General features: G+C 40.6%; 1 long non-coding RNA gene across 1 annotated transcript in view; it reads left to right on the top strand.

The window, feature by feature from the left end:
* LOC123970010 overlaps positions 1 to 8,183 on the top strand; it is a 112,115-nt gene extending 103,932 nt beyond the window's left edge. Inside the window, exon 4 of the long non-coding RNA XR_006824843.1 lies at positions 7,660 to 8,183. This is a non-coding gene — a long non-coding RNA (uncharacterized LOC123970010). The remainder of the gene's footprint in view (positions 1 to 7,659) is intronic.
* Positions 8,184 to 9,370: the final 1,187 nt, after the last annotated feature.

The following is a 9,370-nucleotide window of genomic DNA, read 5'->3' as shown; positions in this document are numbered from 1 at the left end:
TCCTACGAAAGGACAAGAACAAATTTAAGACCTTGGTAAACGAAATTTAATACTTTTAAGGCCTTATTTTTGGAATATGAAATTTAAGACTTTTTTAATACTTTTAAGACCCCGCAGGTACCCCGTAGGGATGCACCGCATGTTCGGCCATCGAAATGAATTGGCTGAAAACAGCAAAAAAAAGGCACTTTTGGTGTTCGGCCTAATAAGTCAAAAGACCAAATAAATTTTATCGAACAATTTTGTTGACATGTCGGCAGTGGGGAAGCAATTTAAAGTGTCAGAGAAAGACGCAAAAATCGCCATTTGTAGACACTGTTCTGCTCGATTGTCTCAAAGCACATCCACTCCCTGAGCGGCTGACTTCTTAGGAAAGGCAACAAGCGGTCTGACCCGCTTTGAGTGTTTCTGTCACTCGCTTCTGAGAAGGCGATTAAGCTAGCCGCACTTACATTTGGAGTGCACACATATTCAACCCTTTATGGTAAATCCACTGAAATGGACCAGTGCGAGCTGACAGGCAGGTTAGCGACCTTGTCCTGTCATTTTCTCTCTTTACAAAGACATGTGTTGCAGTATGAGAGTCCTACCTGAAGAGAGGCTGTGAAGTCTTCCTATGGGAAATACTGAGTAAAAAGCACATTTTTACTATTTAATTTCTGCAATGGTAAAAAAAAAAAGGGCAAAATAAATGGAAAAAATGTGAACTTACTTTTTCTGCAAATTTCATTATATTCAACTTCTGCCAAGAATTTTCATTTTGGTGCATTTGGTGCAAAATATCTCACAAGCGATGCACTTTCCTGGAAAACGTCAGCCTTCAGCTGTTGTGGCCACAGCTGAAGAAAACAAAAGCTGTTTTTTGTATTTGTAATTGACCATTCGCTAAGCCACGCCCCGAATACGCAGCTGGCCAATCACAGCGCAGTATAGGACTCGCTCTAACTGAGGTCCGACACTTTCATGGATGCGCTCCATTGACTCTAATGCAAAAGGCTAGCTTTTTTGGCTGTATTTTTCAAAGATATGGTCAAACGCTGTTCCTAGGGCACTTGTAATAATTACAGTCGCCACCCAGAGAGGTTCTAAATAAATACTTTGTGTGTGTGAGACTTCATAATATACTCCGTTTTGGTGTGACTCTGATGTAATACGGCAGTACAGGTAACGTTACTTTTACGTCAGTGTTTAGCTTTACGCTCTGAACTGTGAAGTGTTCGCGGTGCACAAGCTCTGGCATCCAGCTCTGCGCGAATCAGTCAGTTGTTAGAAAAGAAAAGAAAACATCACTGACGTGCTACTAACGTTAGCTCTATGAATCAGAATGGGCAAGTGTCTGAAATTCAGAAAGCCAGCGATACGAACAAGTTGGCGGACGAGGCTGAGGGCAGTGCCGCTGAGGTTAGCACAACAAGCTGATCAGCATGTGAGCCAGTCACAATGTGGTGAGCGCTAATGGAACAGCAGAGCTGGAAGACCCGCTGTAGGTTACTGGTCAGTGAATGATACATCAGCCACCTAGGACAGGTGTGTATAAGACAAGGACGGTGTCTGTGTGTCAGCGTTGCGCTGCTGTTGTAGGGTAACGTTATGTAAATGGAAACATCAAACTAACGCACATTAAACTTACATCACCTAGATACGCCGATACACGAAAAATACTATATAATACTGTATTTCAAGCAGCCTTTAGATGCTTTAGAAAAACAGAACAGGATGAATAATCAATGAAGCAATTAGCATAATATACTACATTACCTTATCTAGCCAAGGTGTAACTTATTGCAACAACTCATACCACACAATTTGTTTGTATTTTTCATTTCACCCCAGAAGAGTTCTTAGTGCACAAATATTGTATTCATAGGTGTTATTTACACTGTGGATACTGGGGACATGTCTCCATCACTTTTTTTTTTTTTAAAGCATTTGTTAAATATGTTCTGAAAAATGGCTTGCAACAAGAAATGTTAAAAAAAACTATTAAAAATACTTTGAGAAAGGTTTATTTGTACAATAAGAAAACATGCAATGCCATTTAAAGATAAAAGAAACAAATGTGCATTGTTCAAAAAAGTTTAAGCTAAAAGAATCACTTTATTTAAATAAAGACAATTCTACCATAAATTGGTGCAGAAAATGTCTCCAGAATGCAGGAAATTAAGTGTTTAGTGCCCAAAATTTCTAGGGGACCCCCAGAGCCCCCTTTAGATATATTTCAGCATTGAATATTTCATCAAATGGTGTTAAAATATCTTCTTGTCTTGTTCTCGTGAACCCAATATTGTGAATTGTGCATGTGAGCTAAGTGTATCGTCACACCCTTAATCTGAACCCTTATGTCCCCACCACTTTAACACAAAGTGACGTCCTTGATTCATTTTATCTTATCAAAGTACAAACACACCCCAAGCTATAGTGTGTTAAATATGAATGTATTATAATAAAATGTTATTAAATTCATGTAACTTTGTAAATAATTTTCTCGGGCTTCAAATTAATACAAATTTTCCATTAAACGGCAGTGAAGTTGGTATTAAATTTCATCCTAGGTGGTATTAAAAAGGTCTTAAAAAGTCTTAAATTTAACTTTGAGAATCCTGTGGTACCCTGGGTAGGCTTTAGCTTCTATCTTTCATTTTTTTCTTATCTGTTTGAGTCAGTTTGACAGCCTGAACACAACTTTCAAATGTATAATGCAACTGCAAAACTGTCTGCTTCTTTCTTTCTTTTTCCAACAAATTTGAGAATATTTCTCTGGGGAGTGCAGTAATAGACAGTGCCAGCACCAACAGTGTCGAACAGTTACTAAGGGGGTCGGGGCTTAGCGAAGGGTCAATTGTCAATAAGAGATTTTGAAAAGATAACAATGAATATCATTTCATTATATGCTTTAATCTGCATTATACAAGTGCCTGGTCGCTGAAGACCCGAGGCATGTAGGAATGTCTTAAAAAAACAACCATACATTTAAGGGCTAAGACTACTAATCCTTTAGTCTGAACATAAGAGAGCATTTTACTTCAACAGGTGTGAAGGAGCACAGCAAAGATTACGTCAGACAAGCACACTCCCACACAGTCCTGAGAACATTAATTAGCCAGAAGTGGAAACAGTTGTCTGGGTGTACCATAGCTATGGTGGGGTTTAATGAGGGTATTTATGTAAATAAAAATAAGAGTGAAAAAGAAATTGATAATACAAAAAAGTTGTTTTAAGGCCCCCAAAATAGCCATGGCTTGATGCATATTCACAATAGTTACTTAGCTAACTAACACAGTATGCACCAACTGTGTATGTGTTTGTTTGACTTACCAGAAATAACTTTTTTTCTGTGGTTTTCCTTCAGACTCAAAGAGTTAAATCATTATGAAAACTCGATAGTGTGACAAAATTTGAGTGAACCCATGTCTGTTCATAGTTTTCCTTCAAAAAATCTCTTCAGTCTTAATATAGTTTAACAGGTTTAACAGAACTAATAACACAGTGGAGGTGATGAGATGAGGTCTAATTAGCCAAAAGTGGATGTGAAAAATGTAGTGAAAGTCTCATTCTAAAATGATAACACAAAAATCAAAGTGAAAATAGGTTTAACATGGGAGGAATTGACAGCTTGTATGCATTACTCCCCAGCTGTCTCTTCAAATTCAATTGCCAGCAGTATTTTAAGTTGTCAACATTAGGAAAAAAAACTCATAAATTGAACATTGCGGTGAGCAGTGGTGTCATCTTGCAGCAGGAAACAACTACTGTGTCAGAGGACATCAAAATCCAGGTAAAGACACCTTTGTAGGGGAAATATGGGTTCTTATCATTTCTGTATTTTTTGCATCCTCGACCTCTCGCTCCTCTGTCCTCCTCCTGCCTGTGACCCGGAAATCGATCTTGGTGCGCCATCTTGAAGGACATTTCAATTCCTTAAACGCACCTTGAAGAGCGAGGAGAGAAGAGGCTTGCCAGAGGAGCTATAAGCAAGGATGCACCGTTCTTTCCTTGGTGGAAGTCTGTTTGGCAGCAGGACGAATATACGGGTTGGAATATAGGCCTAAGAGGCGTGACACACAGCTGGAATATACAAACCATGGCGGGAACAGGACTCTACAGTAAGGTTGGGCTGATGCCATCGACAATGCCATCGTCCACAATGACCACGATCATTCTTCTTATTGTTTTTAAGTATGCTTTGCACCTGCCTCGGAATTCTCTTCTCCCCACACGGACACACTCACACACACCTATACCTCAGGTAAACACCCTGGCTTGCCCCGCCTCTCTCTCCCCCCGTCTGCTCCATTTTCTCCATCAGCAGTATGTTTTATGAAGTCGCTTAAAAGACTGAGAACTAGTCTTTTTTCCGTATATTTCCACCCGCGATCCATTATCAAGGCAGGTGAGCCGCACGTCGGCTTATTAATGATGTAGCCTATCAAACAACTGAAACCAACATCTGCAACATCTGTGAACCTGTGTGTTCACGGTTGCTTTACCTGGTCCGTGCGTAAAATATCCATTGCGAGTTGTAATGTAACTTAATAGTCTACCAATTTTTTAAATTTTTTATAGACATCGCCCAACCCTACTCTACAGTGTTCCTTTTGTATGCATAAGTTGTATCAATTATTTAAGATCATCAAATTTCACCTCGATATTACTGATGTTTTTATTGTTGAATGTGGGCTAGTGATGTGCAAGGCCTGGTCATAAAAATTAACATTGTCAGAAATAGCGGACGGTTGGCGGGTTAATGAAATAGGGTGATGCGTCTCTTGATTAAGATGGTGTGCGCATTTACGCAAGAGGCACAGCAGCGTAACTTCACTGATTATTTTAATCTCCTGACAGGCCAACAGGATCGGTCAGGATCTAATGTTAATGTTCTGTGTTCTACGCATCCAAAAGGTCTCACACACAGGTTCATACAGTGAAAGTGTATTGGTTAAAGCAGCTGGCCTCCTAAACAATCCTGAGCTCCATCAGTGGTCTAAACATGTATTTCAGAAGCTAAAAGTTTAATTCTGTTTGCTCTCTCCTGTCAAGTTTATTACTACAGTTTTTAGTTTTGCTGCTTAAATGCGGATGGGTGGCAGATGGATTATTTATTTGTGCTTGCGGATACAGATAATGTCAGAGCCACCAATTCAACTATTATAATTTTGACAAAACGAGTGCAAACAGCTGCTAATGTCAAATTATTAGGCAACATCAACAAGAGCATCCTCTGCATTCAGCACTAATCTGCTGTACTTCATGTTGTCATATAGTAATAATCGTGCCCATTATGTAGTCTGCACATGTCACTCCAAAAGTATAGTCCTGTGACAACAGTTGTAATTGGGGCTGTAGGCTGAGATCATTGTTACTGTGTTATTTCTTACTGTGATGATGTATCATTCACTGTAATCAAGCTGAGGGCTGAAATGATCTCAGCAACATACACTGTAATGTTTGTGACCTCAAGATGTTTCTACATGTCATGATGTTGGATTGTGAAGATATGATCTGTAGCCGTTACCTATTGGTGCCGACAACTGGTACGCTCATCTGACAGAGATCACAGCGGCAGGCTGTAACAAAACAGTGGACAGATGATGCAGCTTTGCTACACATCATATTTAATTGACGCTGCTTTAAAATGACGGCTCTGAAGCATGCTTGTCTCTTTCGTTAAATGTCTGTTGCCCCTACTCTCTGCTTGTCCTCAACTCCTCCACTTGTATCTCGGTGGGAGGGACTAAGACGTGAGGCAAGAAGGCAGAGAGTGATCGAGGAGGTACAAACTGAGAAATGAGGAAGACCTATTGTAGCAGTGTGAGTTTGCAGTCAGTTTGTTTTGAAGTTCTACTGGCAACAATAAATTAATGCAGCTGTAAGATAGACTGCGAGACTTTCACACTGAAACTCAGTTTGGGCAACTTAATCAAAGTAAAAGACTAAAACCTGTGATAAGAATTGGTCTAATTGGTGTCATAATGTTCAAAGGGTGCTGCAGTGTTGAAGCTTATCTTCCGTTGCTATTCTTATATCCTCTTGTTTGTCAGCTTTGACAACAAATCGATAACTATCAGATAAAACTTTTGTCACCAGTGAGGCAGGTATAAAAGTCTTTTTTTGATCATTCTGCCTCACAAATGAGGCAGACAAAACTGGCTCTGGAGCTAGATTACACAGGAAATGTTATAAGATTAGCTGTAATACAGTGTTTGCAGTGTGGGGTTTTATCAGTGTGGTTTTGGTTAATGTCCAATGCACCATGCCAAGATAATGGTAATTAGTGAATCAGTGAATCATCGTCAGTCATGATCAGGAAATGCTTAAATTTCATTTTTGGGCTATAAAAGCTGAATGTGTTATCAGATGAAACCATTTCCTGAGTTAGACTTCCTGATCGAAAACAAATCTCCTTATGTGGGTGTGTTTTGCTGATTACTCACTTTTTATGCTCTGCCAGCACACACACACACACACACACACACACACACACAAGAGCATGAATTGGCATGTAGCGTACGTACATACACAAGAGATGATAGAGCACACAGAGATGAGCATTAATTTAAAGTATTCATATCCTCACTCACGCTCTAAACACAGATCTCCTGCCCTTCTTTTTTTCTCCCTCTGATGGCAAACATCCTAAATACACACACACACACGCAAAGCTAACATCACACTGATTTCTTATGCTGCATAATCAAGCTTGGACGACATCAATTTATAGCAGCAGCATTTAATGTTAAAAATTCCTCGAGTGCCCAGAGTGAAATATGGTTTACCAAAGGGTATTCAAATCTGAGTCGTGTGATGAGTTAAACCACAGAAGCCCAACTACTATTGCCAGATGGACTCAAAACCATGAGTTGGTCCCAGCTGTCATTCTGCAGCCATGCGTAACACAGACAAACAAACAGTGGGGGCTGCTCCTTCTCCGAACGCAACCCATCGATCATAACACGGCACCGCACATTTCCTGGAAGAGGGAGACAAGATGATGGGGAGAGGGAGAACAGTGGAGCCATTGCACTTGTGTGTGTATGTAAGTGTGCACATACAATAGAGAACTGGAAGACATTCTGGAGACATCCTCTAAGGTACCACCAAAACATCTGCCACCTCCCAGCCCGGTCTCCTGACGCTTCCTCCAGCCTGTGGTCAAGAGTTCTCATTCTTGCGCCCACCTCATCTGGAAGGATGGTGCAGCATTAGTGTAAAAATAATAGAGCAGGAGGTTCAAATGAGATAGTGGATGAAATAAATGGAAAATGAAGCCGATGGGGAATAAAGACAGCAGGAGATTAAAGGGGGTAAACAATATAAGAGGGTGGGAAAGGGAGAGAAACAGTGGGATTAGAATCCCAGCGATAAACCCTTTATTCTTCTTGCCTCTTCACATCCAGGGGCTATCTTCACTCCCTGACTCCCCCAGCCCCTCACCCACCTCTCCTCACCTCACCCACAAGACTCTAGGCTGTCTTTACTCTCATCAGCCCACCCTCATTCCTGGAGAAAAGTTCAATCTTTGCATTTTCATTGTGGTTGCCCACACCAACCCTTTCAACCCTCATGAAAGTTTCATCTCCCTCTCTCCCCTTCTTGTTCTCTCTCTCTCTCTCTCTCTCTCTCTTACCCTCTTGTCACATATGCATCCACGGCTGGATCCAGCTCCCCAGGTGAGGAATGATGATGAGAAAACGCGAGGCAACCAGCAGAGATTTGCCATGCTGGGCTGTATGCGGCTGTGCTCGGGGGTGAATCAAAACAGCCTGCACAGAGGAATACTGGAGATGCCTTCATATCTGTGCCACATAGCCCAAAGCAAAGGATGCAGCTGTTCTTATGTGAGGCCTTTTTGCTTCACTGGTACAATGATCTTTTGGGAAACAGCCTCTAGTGGGCAGCTCCGGATGAATCTGATGGCTGAGACATGGCTGAAATAGCTGATATGATTTTGCAGACACAAACAGAGACTATTTGTGTTACGCCCATGCATGCCAAGTGAATGTATGTACCGCACATGCACACAAATGTAACATTTACTCATGCTCACATTATCACAAAACAAACAATGGCATGCCAAGCACAGGCCTAGGCTGTGGTGTGTTTGCCAGTCTATAAAAGGCACCTGCAAGCATTGCAGGCATTCAGGTTGTGAGAAAAGGTTACAAAAGTCAGTCCTTCAAAATGCATGATTGTCGGGAAGCATGACAGAAAAATGTGAAAACATGAAACATTCAAGATTTCTTAAAACCGCACAGCTAGTGGCCGCTGAAAACTATATAATACCCCTTTAAAGGGGCAATATGTAGTTTCTTAATGAATTGAATCCTATTTGTCAATGGGTTGTAACCTCCTATGTGAAGAAATTGGGTCGGATTTTCTTAATTTGAGTGAACAATAATAATTTATTGATCATTAGTTATTAATTCATGCAATGAACAATAAATATACAATGAATATGATAAAAAAATGTGAAGTCTTTGTCGATTAGGTCCCATCGATATGGTATTAAAGGGGTTGGTGAAGCTTAGTGGTATAGAAACGTTACTGTTGCCAATTCTAATGTCTAACACACTCACAATGACATGTTCATGTTTAGCATAATGTTTAGTATGTTTACCATGCTCACTATTTTAGTTTAGTGTGCTAACATGCTAACATTTGCTCATACAGCTCATGATGGTGAAGGGAGGGTTAATAGTTTTGCAGGAATTTTGTCATTTAAACAAAAATATTGTTGGAGAAATTGAAAGTTTTACCTGGTAATGGAACTAGATGGTCAGGGAATCCCCAAAGTTATCACAGTTTATTCTCTGGGGACCATGAATGTCTGTAATCCAATAGTTTTTGTGACTTCAATAAAAACGTGAACCTACTGGTGGCACTAGATTAAAAGTCATCGAATCATAAAAGTTAGTGTTTGAAGTACACATTTAATACCCTCTGTCAGACATGACTCAGACCTTCACCACACCACAGTAGCTCCAACTTCATAGATGGTTTAAATCATGCTGCCTCTCCGAGACCAGCAAAACAATTCTCCAGTCTGTCGTAGATGTTCTCTTGAATCCCTGAAAGCCAGCATCTAATGAAATAACAAAATACCTCCACAGAGACTTTATCTTGCTTATTTACAGTAGCACCTTAAAGCCAACCAGAATGCCAATGTTTAGCTCTTGCTGAGAGTGGGAGGGAGAAAGAGAGCAGGGCAGATAAACATCACTTACTAAATACCAAATTACCGTGGGCTGTCAGAATTTAGGGGCAAAACACGGCTATCATATATCAGGGTGACAGCTGAGTTTCTCCCTGTTGAAACAGGCACGGTTGTACATAATGAATCTTAAATGCCAATGCCTGCTGGCGATACGGCCTT

The sequence above is a fragment of the Micropterus dolomieu genome, linkage group LG04 (genome assembly GCF_021292245.1).
Source record: "Micropterus dolomieu isolate WLL.071019.BEF.003 ecotype Adirondacks linkage group LG04, ASM2129224v1, whole genome shotgun sequence".
In the NCBI taxonomy this organism is placed as follows: Eukaryota; Metazoa; Chordata; class Actinopteri; order Centrarchiformes; family Centrarchidae; genus Micropterus; species Micropterus dolomieu.
The sequence above is the reverse complement of the archived record's forward strand: the minus strand, read 5'-3'. Positions and strand labels throughout refer to the sequence as shown.